The sequence below is a fragment of the Triticum dicoccoides genome, chromosome 6B (genome assembly GCF_002162155.2).
Source record: "Triticum dicoccoides isolate Atlit2015 ecotype Zavitan chromosome 6B, WEW_v2.0, whole genome shotgun sequence".
Taxonomy (NCBI): Eukaryota; Viridiplantae; Streptophyta; class Magnoliopsida; order Poales; family Poaceae; genus Triticum; species Triticum dicoccoides.
In genome coordinates this window covers 454027442-454047338 of record NC_041391.1, presented here as the reverse complement: position 1 = coordinate 454047338, position 19897 = coordinate 454027442, and positions in this window count along the sequence as shown.

The window sequence follows — 19897 nt, the reverse complement described above, 5'->3', positions numbered from 1 at the left end:
CTGCATGAAGAAGAACATTTATATTATTAATAAACTTTTTTTCCAACAACTTCGTATGGAAACAACTTGATTGGCTAAATTTAAATATCAGCGCAAAATACATACAGGAATTTTTTCTCCCAAACTTTTATCAACTTCATCGCTCATTGTTAGCATCTTTCCTTTTTCTTTGCTCTTCGCTGGTTTCTTCTTACTTGTAGTTCTAGTTCTTCCACTTGAAGGCACCTAACATGAAAACAATATTCTTTTCAGAAACCTTAGTGTATATCATATATTGGTTGTCTAAGAGGGAGCACCAACTAGAATAAAAATAAGCAGACTAGTTGCTATTAAAATGAAGATCAACAACGTTAAATATATTCAGTACACAACACTTTACTTTTAATTAATTTTGAAAATTAAAAGATTATTCACAACACTTCATTTTTTTTCTCTACAATGAAAATCAACGCTGATTTAAATATTCAGTACACAACATAGTTACTTCAACTAAACATCACCAAACAATAAATTCATTTCTTCTAATTTATAGTGAAACTACAACTTATCCTTTATTTCTCAATTTCAGTGTATAAATGTTCCTACCTAGCAGTACATTTACTTAACAAAATCATCCTCATTAGGTCATACATAACTGCTTTTCATAATGACATACAGAACAACTTCTTTTCAGAATATATAGATTGACAAAATGAATCCCTTCATTGTTCTAGTTGCCCTAATTTTTGAACTACTTTCGTCTACTTTTTCTGCTATTTTGTCATAATTCTGGACACTTCACTATTTCTCAGAATATATAGATTGACAAAACCATATCAGGATGAAATTACAAAAAAGTTTGAGTACTGGTTTTCTCCACACTAGGCAGAGACAAATAGGCACATGTTCCCAGATCAATCTTAGAATTCAGTATATAAATAAAGTAGATATCCAGAAGAATAAGTTGAGCTCAACTGCCAATATAATATACACAGCCTCTTTGCCGCCAATATAAAAGAACTTCATATGTGACAAATCAAGAAAGCAGATGAAGAACAGTACCTGGGATCTGGACGATCGGCCCAAAGAATGAACGTTTTCAATTGGCAAGGACGAAAATATTGCTCGATTTGATGCCCTCCCATCCACGCCGGAGGCATCACCACCAGAAATTTGTGCCGCCGCCGGTGGCAGCTCCGTTGCCGCCATCTGCCCCGCGGTTTCCTCCCTTCGGGGACTCCACGAGAGCTAACCCTAGATTAATTCCCATGTATCTTCCGTTTAGTTTCTTATTCTAGCAAGTCACTTACTGGGGGGCCCTCACTGCTTTCTATAGGGACCTAAAAGTTTATTCATCGCTCCCGCAAGGTGTCTTTTTGAAAAGTGTTAACAACGAGCAAGACAAGAGGGGCCTATATGGCAAAATCAAACCACGGGTAGGAAATTTCCCCATTTCACTCCTCTCTCGGTCCACTCTTCTTCAGCTCCTGCTCCAGCGATGGGCGAATCCGTCCTGGATCCCGTGTCGGAGATTCAATCTCCGCCAAGGAAATTGCAGGTTTGCTCTTCATAAACTCGTTTCTCTTCCACTCGCTTCCGTCTAGATCATATCTGCGGGGAAACTAGAACCCTAGGCGAAGTTTTTCTTCCCAAATCCGTCAGACAAGCTGGATCTATTAATTCAAAAGAATCTAAGCTCTTTTCCTAGCAAGTTTAGAAGCCAGGCTACGTCTTCCTCCCTTGTGTTAGTCAAAGCGATGGAAGGGGAAAGCGATGGAAGCGGAAAGGATGAACAGAAGGGGAGCGGAGGAGAAGGGCGAGGGTGCATAAGCATTTGGGACCTTTTTCTTAGGCTGGTTGGGTTTTTGCGTTTGCTTATTGGGAGGGAGGGAGGGTGGGAGGTTTGTCTGTTTCTTTGGGACTTTTGGGAGGTTGGGAGTGAGCAGAGGCCAGCCGAGAGGGGAGAAGCAATGGAGGGTGGCCATTGTGTTTCCTCTTTTTAATGGTGTTTCCAGTGTGTGCGTCTGTGCACGCAAGATTCCATCAGAATTTTGTTCAAGCTGGAATGATTTGAGTCAAGCTGGTGCCAAATTCTTTCATACACAGAACCACCAAAAGGTTGTTACTGCATCATACCCCACAAAATTGTCACAGGCAATCGCCTATAGGAAGAGTATTATCTTCTGCTCATCGTCGTGGTCGCGCATTTAGTTGTTCAAATAGTTGTTCAAAATTCTTTGTTTTCCATTCTGTATTCATATACACATATTAACCTGCATTCTATTTTGATTACACAACTAGGCAGTAGTTCAATTCTACAACTAGGTTGCTATTATAGTTTTTGGACAGACTGCTAAATTGTTTACCAAAGTGTCTAAATAATAGACTAATTATAGATCTATCCTTAGTGTACTAAGACTTGCTGAACTGGTTTTCAATCATCTCCTACCCTGTCTCCTTCATAGCCGTGCAACATGACTCGTAGTGTAGAAAATATTTTCTCGTGACCCCACGTCTGGCAATTCTTGAGTCAATCTTTTCCGTTTCCTTTTTTTCCTTAACAGTGAACCCACAGGAATAATACACTCAAATTTTTTGATTTGTGACAGCAGGTGTGGGCATTCCATTTAGATGTTTCATGTCATACAAGTGTTATATTTGGCAGCTACAACATAAGTTTTCCTGCATGTGATAAATTATAGCATGTGAAATTTTCAATTTTATAAAAACACGAGTCATAACAATCATCAAGAAATAAGAAAAATAGCTGAGCATTCAGCCACATCAAAGCATTTTCATTTTCAACATGTGGTCATTCAACCACAACAGAACATTTTTCACTTTCAGCTCAACATTTTCCCAATGTATGTGATGCATGTGTCTTCGCAGCAATTACAAAAATTGTGTATCGTAATACCATTGTGTTTTTCTTATTACCATTGTGTTTGTATAATTTCTTCCTACTAAATTTTCAATTTCAGAATTGTGTATCGAAAATTGTTTTTAGGATGGTTGTTTCTTAGTAGAGTGGTAGTCGTGGGAATATCCTTGATATGATACTTCTGTCAACACTAATACTAGTTTTTTTTTGTGTTTGTTACTTGCAGATGAGTTTTCCAGAAGAAAGCTTCATCAACAAGAGGAGCAAACAGGAGCACCTTGACACTCAATTAAGTGAGCTAAATGCACCAAAGAGATTAAAAGTAAGAAAAAAAACATGCCCCAAAACTCAATTTATTTCAACTAGATTTTCTCCCCTAAATACAACAATTCAACTATAACATGTTCTTATTTTTCTGAAATCTAATTCATTCCTTCTGTTCACCAGGTCACTGAAAAAAACCATATCAGTCTGCTAATCAAGTTTTTATCTGAACTAAATGAGGACCACAAGTTGATAGTTCGTAAACTTGGGTTCGGCTCTTTGCTTCATATCTCATGCGACTGCATATTGGATGATTTGTTTGAATGGCTAGGGATGCAGTTCAACACAACTTCTTGTAGAGTTGAACTAAGGAATGGTTTCAAGTTTGATTTCAACGAATCTACTGTACACAAAATCTTAGGCATTCCATGTGGGGGGTTTCCAATACAAACAAAGCCTACCAAAAAAACTGTCGATTTCATGAATACATTTCTTGGAACAACAAAGCCTACTCCAGAACATTTGCTTTCAATGTTGTCTGAAAACATGTCAGAAGAAGCTTTCTCTAGGATATTCTTGCTCCTTGTACTATCCATTCTTATTGCACCGAGTTCAAAAGGAGTTCCTAGCAAAAAATACTACAATGCCTTGGTTAATATTGAGTCTGTTCCAAAATACAATTGGTGTCTCTTCACCCTGGCATTCTTGGTTCATGAGATAAAAAAATGCAGACAAGTCTTGGAAATAAGAGGTCAAATCTGCCAGGAGGGTGCAAAGTTCTGTTAGTGGTAATAAACTATTACAATTACAGCAAATTATTTCATTTTAGTCCGTGTCAAAAGAGACATTCTAACTGGATTTTGATGCTCCAACTATTTCGGAAACTTTTTGCAGGTTGCACACTTTGAATTCTTGATCACTTCTGAGTACAAGATTTCGAACAATATGTTTCCAAGACTTCCATTGTGGTCAGCAACAATGCTTAGATCATTCGTTGCTCTAGATACAAAGCCTGGAGTGAATCTTGAATTTGGAAGGCTTGAAGTAAGTAGGAAAAAAACATTAACTTTGTTTAATAGCAGTTTTTTTCTCATGATTATTCATTACCTGAGAAACCACTTTTTTTTTGACCAACCAAAACAGATGAAGCACATAACAGCAACTCCATTCACTGATTCATTCAATGAGTCGCCTATGCAATTACCTGAATCAATTCTCAACTACATCAACAGTAAGCTGCCATCGATTCACAACATACAGGTTCGGAAATTTAATTCAGATGAAGAACACTTCTTTTTTTATTTCCAAAGTAGTTCATTCCTTTACTTTTACACGTTGCTTGTTGCTTACTTCATACAATCTCAAATTTAAATTTCCTTAAAACAGGAAAAGTATAAGCTTCAGTATAACTGTCAGAAATTTTGGGAAACAATTTTAACAAACTCCATTCCTACACTGGAATCTTATGTTGATGATGTTCTCAATTTATTATCTTCAAGTTCTACCTCAAAAGTTGGACCTGAATGTCCAGCTTCTACAGATCAAGCTCTTTCTGAAGTGCACTTTGGTATTGGTGTACCTATTCCTGACTCAGCTGGTTCCTTCAAACCCATTAGACAAATGCAGAAACATACACAGTTGGACTCATTCATGTATTCAATTGATTTCTTGGATTTTCCTGGACCTCATTTATATCCTCCAAGCTTTGATTCAGAAATTACTCAAGAAGTAGTTGATTCTATCATTGTAAATTTCTCTGAAAGTCTGCTTATTGATGAGGAAAAAGATTTTGCCCCTTCATTAGCTCTTGGATCAGCAAGTTCCAAAGATTTAGCAGTTCTAGAAGTTTTCAGCAAAGAGCAAGTAAATGAAAACTATACCTATACAGTCACTTGTCCTAAAGAAGGTAATATGAATTTTTATACAATAAAAATCTTTTTCTATTCAGTTGTACTGGACACATTTCCTATATTTGCAGTTCATCGTTTTTTTCAAATCTAAACTTCTTACAATATCTATAGTTATTTCTTATTATTAATCCATAAGTTTTTTTCCTGTGAACATTCATTGTATACATACTAGTTATCCTCGATTCGCTGAGAGAAAATCCAACATGGGAAGACTTGAATTCAACAATAAATCATAATTGGAGACAAGAGAAATTTAGCTCTATTCATTGGAAATTCATCTCAGCTAATTCTTCTGTCACAGGTACTTGCAATTTATTTTTATAGAATCAAAAAGTAAAGATTTCCTATTTTTTAATTTTAAATTTTCTAACTGACATAAGTTTTTATTTTTTTACTCTAAATGCCAGGAAATTCTTTCTACTGTGCACCACATCAAGTTGAACAAGAACCATTAGAAGACAACTCAGTACTCATTGATTCACATCCCTACAAACGAACACTTGTACAAAATAATGAAAAGAATCAACTCCCATCTAGTCAACTCTCTCAACCAGAAGCTGAGACACCAAGTTTCAATGCAATAACCGATGGACTGCAAGATACAATCCAACCATGTATGACTGCTTATCAAACAAGCACATATAATCATCTGGGTTCTTCGTCTCAACTTGTCAAACTTGCTACTCATTCAAATCCTAGATTCTTCAATCCTGGAACTTCATTCCTGTATAGAAATAGTCCACTTAGACCTTTCAAGATTAACTCTCCAAAGCCAGACATTACTTTCGGAACTCCACTTAACGATACAGCGTTGGTCAAAATGATGGATGAATTTGAAGCTAAATCCAGACAGAATGAAATACACGCAGGAAAGAAACAGTTTCAACATTTCTCTTCTGCAACAAATGTTCAGCAGCCCAACTATTTGCAGTTTCAACAAGTTATCTTCTCAAGTCCAGTGCAAATCGAATTCTACAAGGAAATGACTGGAGCTCTTCCAACTCTGGACTCAAGGTATTTTTTCATAGTATATTTCACTATGCTCTAAATTGTTATAGTAAAATAGTCAAGCTTTTTTTTCATAGTATATTTCACTCAATTGTTCATCTTCCTCTAGGATACATAGCATTTGTTTCTTTCCTCTCTTTTTTTACTAACTTCTAATTTAAAGTTTCTAACAATAATTACAATAACTACAGCCAAAGAATATTCCAAGTGAATGAAGTTTGGGTTGACCAGAAAGCTTTGACTATTTCTTTAAGATCTGGTTGCTGGATGAATCCACACTCTCTGGATTGTTACTCAAAGATGCTCAATACAGACCAACTAATCCGTGGAAGGCAAGGCTTAATACCAAACACTGATGTTATCACACACATTGTCCAAAGAGAAGACATGGTCCTAAACTTTCTCTTCTTTTCTTTTCTGTATCTTCATTGTTCTTGTGTGTTTTCATCTGTTAGGATAACCAAACAAAGTTTTCTGTTATACTTTTTTTATCAGGCACTACTCATGAATCATATGCTTCATCATTCAGACCCAATATGCAGAGACATCTTAAGTGAATCAAGAGTTGGCTTCAGATTGGAAATAGCAAATTTTGTAAGAACCGTTCTGTAACCATATTTTCTCTTACTGCATTCTTTAACTAGCAATTTTTGAACAGAACAAACCTTCTTTCATCTTTCACAGGTCCACTTGCTATGCTTCAATGATAAGCAATGGATTCTAATAACAGCAAACCTACAGAGTGGAAGGTTCTTTGATATTATGAATCCTGATGGGTCTGGTCAAGACAGATTCACAACTATAATAAGCACTGTTTGTTATAATTTCAAGTCACTGTTTGCACTGACCTACCCTAACTGCAATGCATTCAGCATCAAAGACTTTGACTACAGATTCGTTGCAGTTCCTAGAACTCATTTCAGGTTAACCAGTTTTGTTCTTATGTCACTGACAAATTTTCCTCCAATTCAAGCAAATCGTGACCAAATTATTTTTGAAGTTATGTATTCTTTGTTTCTTACACTGGATTTGAATCTAACATGCTAGATAAACTGTCTTCATCACCGCAGGTACGACACAGGTGTCTTCCTACTTCAAATTCTTAAAACATATCGTGGCATGGGAGTTCTAGGATTCTCTACTGTAAGAGTTTCTTATTTCTAAACAAACAAAATATTATTGCAGATGTTTAATTTCATAGATGAAAAAATAATCAAATGGCAATCACAACTGTGCAAACAAGTTGATTTGCAAGCTATGCGTGAAATATTCTTGTACGAGATTGCAGCATACCAAAATAGCGAGGTTCAAATACCAGCAGTGAGGTTATTTCTTCAAAATCACGTAAGTTAGAAACTACTGCCTCAAATTCATGCTGTTTTACACTACCATTGTTAGAAAGGGAACTGTAGAACATCTTTTTATTTAAAATCTCTATTGCTTTTATGCTACAGGGGTTCCGGTCATTCAAGTAAAAGGATTTTCTCACAACCAAAAGTATGTACTGCTGTAAAGGTGTACTGTGTAAGAATTAAGTGATTGATTAGTACTACAGCAGTTCCTATAACACTAGGACCCATGAACTAGTCAACAAATATTTAGACAAAAAATGTACATACTAATTTTTCTTCAACTTAACTAACTAAATATATTCTCTTTTTTAAATTTTGCAGCACCACTTGATGTAGAAAATTGGTTCGCTACTGTTTTCGGAGAGATCGTTTGCGAAGAAGAATTTTTATAAGTTGTTTCTGCAATCCAGAAGATTACTTGTTATAAGTAGTACAACTACTGTCAGTATCAATTTTCAATTAGGAGCTTTCTGTGTTTTATGGAGATTTTCCCATTGTTAAGAATCTTCATTACATATTTGGTTCAAGCATGTTTTGTATCAAAAATATTTTAGAGAAATTGTATTAATGAAACAGCAGAGAAAATGGTAAAAGAAACATTTGAAAACAGAAGAAACAGTAGAAACAGTAGAAACAGTGCAAAACTGTTCAGGTACCGCTCGAAAACAATGGGAAACAGTCCAAACAATCGAAATCGGCACAGAAGGCACTAACAGCAACAGCGCGCGACATTAGTTGGGCCGACTGAGAAACAACCCAACTAGGAGTGGCTGCAGGCGCCACTTATCGTAATCGGCGCAGAAGGCGCCGATTAGGAGCTCCTGCAAATTCGCGCCTCCATGACAGCAAATCTGTGATTCTCGTGCAAGTCCATAGTTTTATACTTCTCGTGAAAGCAAACGTGTGCTTTCCGAGAAGCAAATATGTGCTTCTTATGAAAGCATATTTTTTTAGAGAAGATTTTCCTTGCAGAAGCAAATTTATGCCTCCATGAGAAGTAAATATGTGTTTCTCGTGGAAGCACAACTTTTTCCTTTCCGAGAAGCACAATTGTGCTTCACGCGAAAGCAAATCAGTGCCTCCAAAAGAGCAAATATATGCTTCTTGTGGAGCATAGTTCCTTTCCCCCCTAAAACCTAAACAATTGCGCTTTTCGCAGAAGCAAATATGTGCCTCAGTTAGAAGTTAATTTATGCTTTTCATGGAAGCACAAATGTTTTTGGCTAAAAAGATTTCGGGGCATTTTTCCTCCAAAACCTAGAGAAAACCGAGCGACGACCAAAAGGCCAAAAAAACAAAAAAAATCATCTGAAACTTGAAAACCATACAAATAAATAAATAAAATCCAAAGAAAACACCCATCACACGACATGTGCCATCAGCTAAACGCACCACTTGACGTGCTCCAGACCATTAAAACTGACCCTTGGAGGTCCCGGGTGACCTCCACTTAATTGCTCTTATTGGTTCCTTAATGGTATACATCGCACACCAGACTCGAGCGTATGTTCAAATGCCCGACTCTTCTAAGCTACTTTGCTTTTCCCCCTAAACTACTTTGCTTTTGCTACCAGTTTTTTCGAAGCTTCCTGCCCAGTTTTGAGAAGCTTACGGTCCTTTTTTTTAGCTGGTATTTTCTCAGCATTTTCTCGCATATTTTTCTTATTTATATTGTTTATTTTCTCTAAATAATTTTTAAAACTAAAATATTTTTAAATTCCTGTTTTAGGAAATAGAATCAATTTTCACACTCACAAATTTCCCAATTTCTTGATTATTTCTAAAATTGGCAAAACTTTTTTAAAATAATGAACTCATATTTAAATTTCTGAAAGTTTTTCGACTTCATGAACATTTTTTAATTTGTGAACTATTTTAAAAACTCATGAACATTTTTTTCAAATTCGTGAACTTTTTTCAAACCGTGATTTTTTTCCAAATTAATGAATAATTTTTCAAACACTTAATTGTTTTCAAATGGGTGAGTTTGAATTCGTAAAAAAATTTATAAATCCAAGAAATTTATCCAAATTTGTGAACTTTTTCAATTTTTGGAGGTTTTTAAAATTTACAAACATTTTGTGAATTCATGAATATTTCATCAAACTTATGACCATTTTAGAAATTTGCGAACATTTTTTTATTCGAAACGATTTTAAAGTTTGTTTTTAAGTTCACTTTTCTTTTTTTTGCGAGAAAACTTTCGACCTATTCATCTTCAATCATGTCAATACAACGAACACCAGAAATAATAAATATCAAATCCAGATCCGTAGACCACCTAGCGACGACTACAAGCACTGAAGCGAGCCGAAGACACGTCGCGGTCATTGACCCTCTCTCGCTTGAGCCGAGCAAAACTTGTTGCAGTAGACAGTCAGGAAGTCGCCGTGCTAAGGCCCCATAGGACCAGCGCAGCAGAACAACAACCGTCACCGATGAAGAATAGCGTAAATTGGGAGGATCCAACCTGAAAACACATGAACATAGACGAACTGCGACTTTTTGCTAATTCATGTTAAATTTTCTGAATGTATGATTGCTTTAATATGGAAAATCGTATTCCTGTCTTTTTTTGAACATCAGTACAGACACAAGCGTTCATATACACGCGCATACACTCATCCCTATAAACGCACACACGCATACCCTACCCTATGAGCACATCCGAAAGACTGAGCCGGCATATCATCTTGAAATTTACGAAGTCACGGTAGGCACCTCGTTGTCAACGGAAATGTCTCCTCCCACTGAATGCGCATCGCCGGAAATCCTGAAATAAATCCAGAAATAAATGCGAGCACCAGGATTTGAACCCTGGTGGGCTGGGGATACCACAGTCCCTCTAACCATCCAACCACAAGTTGGTTCGCTATTCCTATCTTTTCCAACCGTAAACAACAGCTGCTAAAAGCCTGGAAAAGAAATGAGCATACAGACGTACGAAATCAGCTGGAGTCATTGTTCGAGCACACTACTGGGCCGTGAGCGCCATAGTGACTTTTTGGCACCTAAGAGCCAATTAGGAGCTGTCGTGTACTATATCCCTAAATATATAGATCAATGAGTAATCAGGTGGGCCACATGAGATGATCATCAAAGACATTAGAGCTCGTATAGCTAATTTTGATCTTTGTAATTATGTTCACGAGAGTGGGAGCTCGAACTATGAAAGCTAAGTTTGCGATATCATTAGACTAGTAGAAAACAGGGTTATCTTTCGGGCCTGGCCAGCCCACTAGTCCCGGTTCTTCAAGAACCGGGACCCATGGGGGGTATTAGACCTGGTTCATAAGCCCAAGGGGCCGGTCGGGGCCTTGTGCGCATTGGTCCCGGTTCATCTGGACCCATTTGTCTCGGTTCTAGGCCCGAACCGGGACCAATGGACCTTGCTCCTGGACCACATCCATTGGTACCGGTTCATGCCTTGAACCGGTGTAGAAGGGAGCTTTAGTCCCGGTTCATGCGACGAATCGGGACAAATAATTTGCCTATATATACCCATCGCCGCGACAGAGCACCACAGTGCTCTGTTTTTATTAAATAGCAGGAAAAAGAATCACTCAAAATATATTTTTATAATGAAGTTATTCACAAACTAGTGATTCACACAAATTTCAAAGAATTAAAATTTAAACTATTCAAATTTGGAAACTAATGGAGTAACAGAAAGATTATAATTATTCTGAGCTAAAAGCAAAAAAGAATAAAAAATAAAGAAAAAATCAAAAGAAAAAAATAATTCAAACAACAAAAAAATACTCGAAAAAATAAAAAAAATGCCGCCTAATGGGCCACACGGCCTGCATACGAGTAGAAACCCATCTGTACATGTGCCAGGATGCAGGCCCGCAGGCCCAATAGGCCCAACACGGCAGTGACAAGGGTAGGCAACTAATGCCTGCATATTAGAGAGGAGCTCAGCACCTGAGCTGCAACACAGCTTATAAACAGGTGTTGAGCTCAATCAGCTAGCAAGGTGGGACTAAACTTCCCACCGCACCGCGCCAGCACAAGGCCTTTGTGTTGGGGAACGTAGTAATTTCAAAAAAAATCCTACGCACATGCAAGATCATGGTGATGCATAGCAACGAGAGCGGAGAGTGTCGTCCACGTACCCTCATAGACCGAAAGCGGAAGCGTTAGAACAACGCAGTTGATGTAGTCGTATGTCTTCAGGGCCCGACCGATCAAGCACCGAAAGCACGGTACCTCCAAGTTCTAGCACACGTTCAGCTCGATGACGTCCCTCGAACTTCGATCCAGTCGAGTGTTGACGGAGAGTTCCGTCAGCACGACGGCATGGTGACGATGATGATGTTCTAACATCGTAGGGCTTCGCCTAAGCACCGCTACAATATTATCGAGGAGGACTATGGTGGAGGGGGAACCGCACACGGCTAAGAGATCAATGATCTGTTGTTATGTTTATAGGTGCCCCCTACCCCCGTATATAAAGGAGCAAGGGGGGAGGGGCGGCCGGCCAGGGAGGAGGCGCGCCAAGGGGAGTCCTACTCCCGATGGGAGTAGGACTCCCTCCTTCCTTGTTGGATTAGGAGAAAGGGGGAAAGAGGAGGGAGAGAGAGGAAGGAAAGGGGGGCGCCTCCCCCCTCTCCTTGTCCTATTCGGACTAGGGGGAGGGGCGCGCGGCCCTACCCTGGCCTCCTCTCCTCTTCTCCACTAAGGCCCACTATGGCCCATTAAGCCTCCAGGGGGTTCCGGTAACCCTTCGGTACTCCGGTAAAATCACGATTTCACCCGGAACACTTCCGACATCCAAATATAGGCTTCCAATATATCAATCTTCATGTCTCGACCATTTAGAGACTCCTCGTCATGTCCATGATCACATCCGAGACTCCAAACAAACTTCGGTACATCAAAACTCATAAACTCATAATATAATCGTCATTGAAACTTTAAGCGTGCGGACCCTACGGGTTCGAGAACTATGTAGACATGACCGAGACACGTCTCCGGTCAATAACCAATAGTGGAACCTGGATGCTCATATTGGCTCCTACATATTCTACGAAGATCGTTATCGCTCAAACCGCATAACAACATATGTTGTTCCCTTTGTCATCGGTATGTTACTTGCCCGAGATTCGATCATCGGTATCCCAATACCTAGTTCAATCTCGTTACCGGCAAGTCTCTTTACTCGTTATGTAATGCATCATTCCGTAACTAACTCATTAGTTACATTGCTTGCAAGGCTTATAGTGATGAGCATTACTATGAGGGCCCAGAGATACCTCTCCGACAATCGGAGTGACAAAACCTAATCTCGAAATACGCCAACTCAACATGTACCTTTGGAGACACCTGTAGAGCTCCTTTATAATCACCCAGTTACGTTGTGACGTTTGGTAGCACACAAAGTGTTCCTTCGGTAAACGGGAGTTGCATAATCTCATAGTTGTCGAAACATGTATAAGTCATGAAGAAAGCAATAGCAACATACTAAACGATCAAGTGCTAAGCTAACGGAATGGGTCAAGTCAATCACATCATTCTATTAATGATGTGATCCCGTTAATCAAATGACAACTCATGTCTATGGTTAGGAAACATAACCATCTTTGATTAATGAGCTAGTCAAGTAGAGGCATACTAGTGACATTATGTTTGTCTATGTATTCACACATGTATCATGTTTCCGGTTAATACAATTCTAGCATGAATAATAAACATTTATCCTGATATAAGGAAATAAATAATAACTTTATTATTGCCTCTAGGGCATATTTCTTCAGTCTCCCACTTGCACTAGAGTCAATAATCTAGATTACACAGTAATGATTCTAACACCCATGGAGCCTTGGTGCTGATCATGTTTTGCTCGTGGAAGAGGCTTAGTCAACAGGTCTGCAACATTCAGATCTGTATGTATCTTGCAAATCTCTATGTCTCCCACATGGACTTGGTCCGAGATGGAATTGAAGCGTCTCTTGATGTGCTTGGTCCTCTTGTGAAATCTGGATTCCTTTGCCAAGGCAATTGCACCAGTATTGTCACAGAAGATCTTCATTGGTCCCGATGCAATAGGTATGACACCTAGATCGGAAATGAACTCCTTCATCTAGGCTCCTTCATTTGCTGCTTCCGAAGCAGCTATGTACTCCGCATCGCATGTAGATCCCGCCACGACGCTTTGTTTAGAACTGCACCAATTGACAGCTCCACCGTTCAATATAAACACGTATCCGGTTTGCAATTTAGAATCGTAGGGATCAGTGTCAAAGCTTACATCGATGTAACCATTTACGACTAGCTCTTTGTCACCTCCATAAACAAGAAACATATCCTTAGTCCTTTTCAAGTATTTCAAGATATTCTTGACCGCTGTCCAGTGATCCACTCCTGGATTACTTTGGTACCTCCCTGCTAAACTTATTGCTAAGCATACATCAGGTCTGGTACACAGCATAGCATACATGATAGAGCCTATAGCTGAAGCATAGGGAACATCTTTCATTTTCTCTCTATCTTCTGCTGTGGTCGGGTGTTGAGTCTGACTCAACTTCACACCTTGTAATACAGGCAAGAACCCTTTCTTTGCTTGATCCATTTTGAACTTTTTCAAAACTTTATCAAGGTATGTGCTTTGTGAAAGTCCAATTAAGTGTCTTGATCTATCTCTATAGATCTTGATGCCCAATATGTAAGCAGCTTCACCGAGGTCTTTCATCGAAAAACTTTTATTCAAGTATCCTTTTATGCTATCCAGAAATTCTATATCATTTCCAATTAACAATATATCGTCTACATATAATATCAGAAATGCTACAGAGCTCCCACTCACTTTCTTGTAAATACAGGCTTCTCCAAAAGTCTGTATAAAACCATATGCTTTGATCACACTATCAAAGTGTTTATTCCAACTCCAAGAGGCTTGCACCAGTCCATAAATGGATCGCTGGAGCTTGCACACTTTGTTAGCATCTTTTGGATCGACAAAACCTTCTGGTTGCATCATATACAACTCTTCTTCCAGAAATCCATTCAGGAATGCAGTTTTGACATCCATTTGCCATATTTCATAATCATAAAATGCGGCAATTGCTAACATGATTCGGACAGACTTAAGCATCGCTACGGGTGAGAAAGTCTCATCGTAGTAAACTCCTTAAACTTGTCGAAAACCTTTTGCAACAAGTCGAGCTTTTGTAGACAGTTACATTACCATCAGCGTCAGTCTTCTTCTTGAAGATCCAATTATTCTCAATGGCTTGTCGATCATCAGGCAAGTCAACCAAAGTCCATACTTTGTTCTCATACATGGATCCCATCTCAGATTTCATGGCTCCAAGCCATTTTGCGGAATCTGGTCTCATCATCGCTTCCTCATAGTTCGTAGGTTCGCCATGGTCAAGTAACATGACTTCCAGAATAGGATTACTGTACCACTCTGGAGCGGATCTTACTCTGGTTGACCTACGAGGTTCTGTAGTAACTTGATCTGAAGTTTCATGATCAATATCATTAGCTTCCTCACTGATTGTTGTAGTCGTCAATGGAACCAGTTTCTGTGATGAACTATTTTTCAATAAGGGAGCAGGTATAGTTACCTCATCAAGTTCTACTTTCCTCCCACTCACTTCTTTCGAGAGAAACTCCTTCTCTAGAAAGGATCCGAATTTAGCAACAAAAGTCTTGCCTTCAGATCTGTGATAGAAGGTGTACCCAATAGTCTCTTTTGGGTATCCTATGAAGACACATCTCTCCGATTTGGGTTCGAGCTTATCTGGTTGAAGTTTCTTCACATAAGCATCGCAACCCCAAACTTTAAGAAACAACAACTTTGGTTTCTTGCCAAACCATAGTTCATAAGGCGTTGTCTCAATGGATTTTGATGGTGCCCTATTTAACGTGAATGCAGCCGTCTCTAAAGCATAACCCCAAAACGATAGCGGTAAATCAGTAAGAGACATCATAGATCGCACCATATCTAGTAAAGTACGATTACGACATTTGGACACACCATTACGTTGTGATGTTCCGGGTGGCGTGAGTTGCAAAACTATTCCGCATTGTTTCAAATGTAAACCAAACTCGTAACTCAAATATTCTCCACCATGATCAGATCGTAGAAACTTTATTTCTTGTTACGGTGATTTTCCACTTCACTCTGAAATTCTTTGAACTTTTCAAATGTTTCAGACTTGTGTTTCATTAAGTAGATATACCCATATCTGCTCAAATCATCTGTGAAGGTGAGAAAATAACGATATCCGCCGCGAGCCTCAACATTCATTAGACCACATACATCAGTATGTATGATTTCCAACAAGTCTGTTGCTCGCTCCATAGTTCCGGAGAACGGCATTTTTGTCATCTTGCCTATGAGGCACGGTTCGCAAGTACCAAGTGATTCATAATCAAGTGATTCTAGAAGTCCATCAGTATGGAGTTTCTTCATGTGCATTACACCAATATGACCCAAACGGCAGTGCCACAAATAAGTTGCACTATCATTATCAACTCTGCATCTTTTGGTTTCAATATTATGAATATGTGTATCACTACTATCGAGATTTAATAAAAATAGACCACTCTTCAAGGGTGCATGACCATAAAAGATATTACTCATATAAATAGAACAACCATTATTCTCTGATTTAAATGAATAATCGTCTCGCATCAAACAAGACCCAGATATAATGTTCATGCTCAACGCTGCATCAAATAACAATTATTCAGGTCTAAAACTAATCCCGAAGGTAGATGTAGAGGTAGCGTGCCGACCGCGATCACATCGACTTTGGAACCATTTCCCACGCGCATCGTCACCTCGTCCTTAGCCAATCTTCGCTTAATCTGTAGTCCTTGTTTCGAGTTGCAAATATTAGTAACAGAACCAGTATCAAATACCCAGGTGCTACTGCGAGCATTAGTAAGGTACACATCAATAACATGTATATCACATATACCTTTGTTCACCTTGCCATCCTTCTTATCCGCCAAATACTTGGGGCAGTTCCGCTTCTAGTGACCAGTCTGCTTGCAGTAGAAGCACTCAATCTCAGGCTTAGGTCCAGATTTGGGTTTCTTCTCTTGAGCAGCAACTTGTTTGCCGTTCTTCTTGAAGTTCCCCTTCTTCTTCCCTTTACCCTTTTTCTTGAAACTGGTGGTCTTATTGACCATCAACACTTGATGCTCCTTCTTGATTTCTACCTCCGCAGCCTTTAGCATTGCGAAGAGCTCGGGAATAGTCTTGTCCATCCCTTGCATATTATAGTTCATCATGAAGCTCTTGTAGCTTGGTGGCAGTGATTGAAGAATTCTGTCAATGACACTATCATCAGGAAGATTAACTCCCAGTTGAATCAATGATTATTATACCCAGGCATTTTAACTATATGTTCACTGACAGAACTATTCTCTTCCATCTTGCAGCTATAGAACTTACTGGAGACTTCATATCTTTCAATCCGGGCATTTGCTTGAAATATTAACTTCAACTCCTGGAACATCTCATATGCTCCATGACGTTCAAAACGTCGTTGAAGTCCCAGTTCTAAGCCGTAAAGCATGGCACACTGAACTATCGAGTAGTCATCAGTTTTGCTCTGCCAAACGTTCTTAACATCGTTAGTTGCATCTGCAGCAGGCCTGGCACCCAGCGGTGCTTCCAGGATGTAATTCTTCTGTGCAGCAATGAGGATAATCCTCAAGTTACAGACCCAGTCCGTGTAATTGCTACCATCATCTTTCAACTTAGCTTTCTCAAGGAACGCATTAAAATTCAACGAAACAACAGCACGAGCCATCTATGTACAATAAACATAGACAAGCAAAATACTATCAGGTACTAAGTTCATGACAAATTTAAGTTCAATTAATCATATTACTAAAGAACTCCCACTTAGATAGACATCCCTCTAATCATCTAAGTGATCATGTGATCCAAATCAACTAAACCATGTCCGTTCATCAGGTGAGATGGAGTAGTTTTCAATGGTGAACATCACTATGTTGATCATATCTACTATATGATTCACGCTCGACTTTTCGGTCTCAGTGTTCCGAGGCCATATCTGTATATGCTAGGCTCGTCAAGTTTAACCTGAGTATTTTGTGTGTGCAACTGTTTTGCATCCGTTGTATTTGAACGTAGAGCCTATCACACCCGATCATCACGTGGTGTCTCAGCATGAAGAACTTTCGCAACGGTGCATACTCAGGGAGAACACTTATGCCTTGAAATTTAGTGAGAGATCATCTTATAATGCTACCGTCAATCAAAGCAAAATAAGATGCATAAAGGATAAACATCACATGCAATCAATATAAGTGATATGATATGGCCATCATCATCTTGTGCTTGTGATCTCCATCTCCGAAGCACCGTCCTGATCACCATCGTCACCGGCGTGACACCTTGATCTCCATCGTAGCATCATTGTCGTTTCGCCACCTATTGCTTCTATGACTATCGCTACCGCTTAGTGATAAAGTAAAGCAATTACAGGGTGTTTGCATTGCATACAATAAAGCGACAACCATATGGCTCCTGCTAGTTGCCGATAACTCGGTTACAAAACATGATCATCTCATACAATAAAATATAGCATCACGTCTTGACCATATCACATCACAACATGCCCTGCAAAAACAAGTTAGACGTCCTCTACTTTATTGTTGCAAATTTTACGTGGCTGCTACGGGCTGAGCAAGAACCGTTCTTACCTACGCATCAAAACCACAACGATAGTTCATCAAGTTAGTGTTGTTTTAACCTTCTCAAGGATCGGTCGTAGCCACACTCGGTTCAACTAAAGTTGGAGAAACTAACACCCGCCAACCACCTATGTGCAAAGCACGTCGGTAGAACCAGTCTCGCGTAAGCGTACGCGTAATGTCGGTCCGGGCCGCTTCATCCAACAATACCGCCGAACCAAAGTATGACATGCTGGTAAGCAGTATGACTTGTATCGCCCACAACTCACTTGTGTTCTACTCGTGCATATAACATCTACGCATAAAACCAGGCTCTGATACCACTGTTGGGGAGCGTAGTAATTTCAAAAAAATTCCTACGCACACGCAAGATCATGGTGATGCATAGCAACGAGAGGGGAGAGTGTCGTCCACGTACCCTCATAGACCAAAGGCGGAAGCATTAGAACAACGCGTTTGATGTAGTCGTACATCTTCACGGCCCGACCAATCAAGCACTGAAAGCACGGCACCTCCGAGTTCTAGCACACGTTCAGTTCGATGGCGTCCCTCGAACTTCGATCCAGCCGAGTGTCGAGGGAGAGTTCTGTCAGCACGACGACGTGGTGACAATGATGATGTTCTACCGCCGCAGGGCTTCGCCTAAGCACCGCTACAATATTATCGAGGAAGACTATGGTGGAGGGGGCATCGCACACGGCTAAGAGATCAATGATCTGTTGTTATGTCTAGAGGTGCCCCCTGCCCCCGTATATAAAGGAGCAAGGGGGGAGGGGGCGGACGGCCAGGGAGGAGGCACGCCAAGGGGAGTCCTACTCCCACCGGGAGTAGGACTCCCTCCTTCCTTGTTGGATTAGGAGAGAGGGGGAAAGAGGAGGGAGAGAGAGGAAGGGAAGGGGGGGGCGTCGCCCCCCTCTCCATGTCCTATTCGGACTAGGGGGGAGGGGCGCGCGGCCCTGCCCTGGCCTCCTCTCCTCTTCTCCACTAAGGCCCACTATGGCCCATTCAGCCCCCAGGGGGTTCCGGTAACCCCTCGGTACTCCGGTAAAATCCCAATTTCACCCGGAACACTTCCGACATCCAAATATAGGCTTACAATATATCAATCTTCATGTCTCGACCATTTCGAGACTCCTCGTCATGTCCATGATCACATCCGGGACTCCCAACAAACTTCGGTACATCAAAACTCATAAACTCATAATATAATCGTCATTGAAACTTTAAGCGTGCGGACCCTACGGGTTCGAGAACTATGTAGACTGCTACGTCTTGAGCTTGCATTGGTTTTCCTCGAAGAGGAGAGGGTGATGCTGATGACGATACAGACCTGGGGTAGGGTCATAGGCCTGACCTATACGTCCTACCCAAGGTCACTACCCTAGAGGATAAGAAGACCAAGAATCCACTCGACGGTATAATCACTCAACCGTCATTCCCTACTTTCACTCGACCGTGTGGGGAATGACTCAACTGTATCGAAGACCAGGAGTCGGAAGAGCACACAACGGCCGGGCATGCACACCTTAGTCTTCATGAGCATTAAGAGTATTTAAGACTGCCATTACCAGTAACGCTCTTACTTTATGTACATTAAGCCCTTCGTAATGGAGGTTGGTTGGGGTCCTAGCGCACTCTATATAAGCCACCCCCTCCTCTGGGACAAGGGTTCGCACCCCGTGTAACACTACACACATAAACCAACCGACCGCCTCCGGGCACCAAGACGTAGGGCTATTACTTCCTCCGAGAAGGGCCTGAACTCGTAAACTACATGTGTACATCTTCACCATAGCTAAGATCTTGCCTCTCCATAC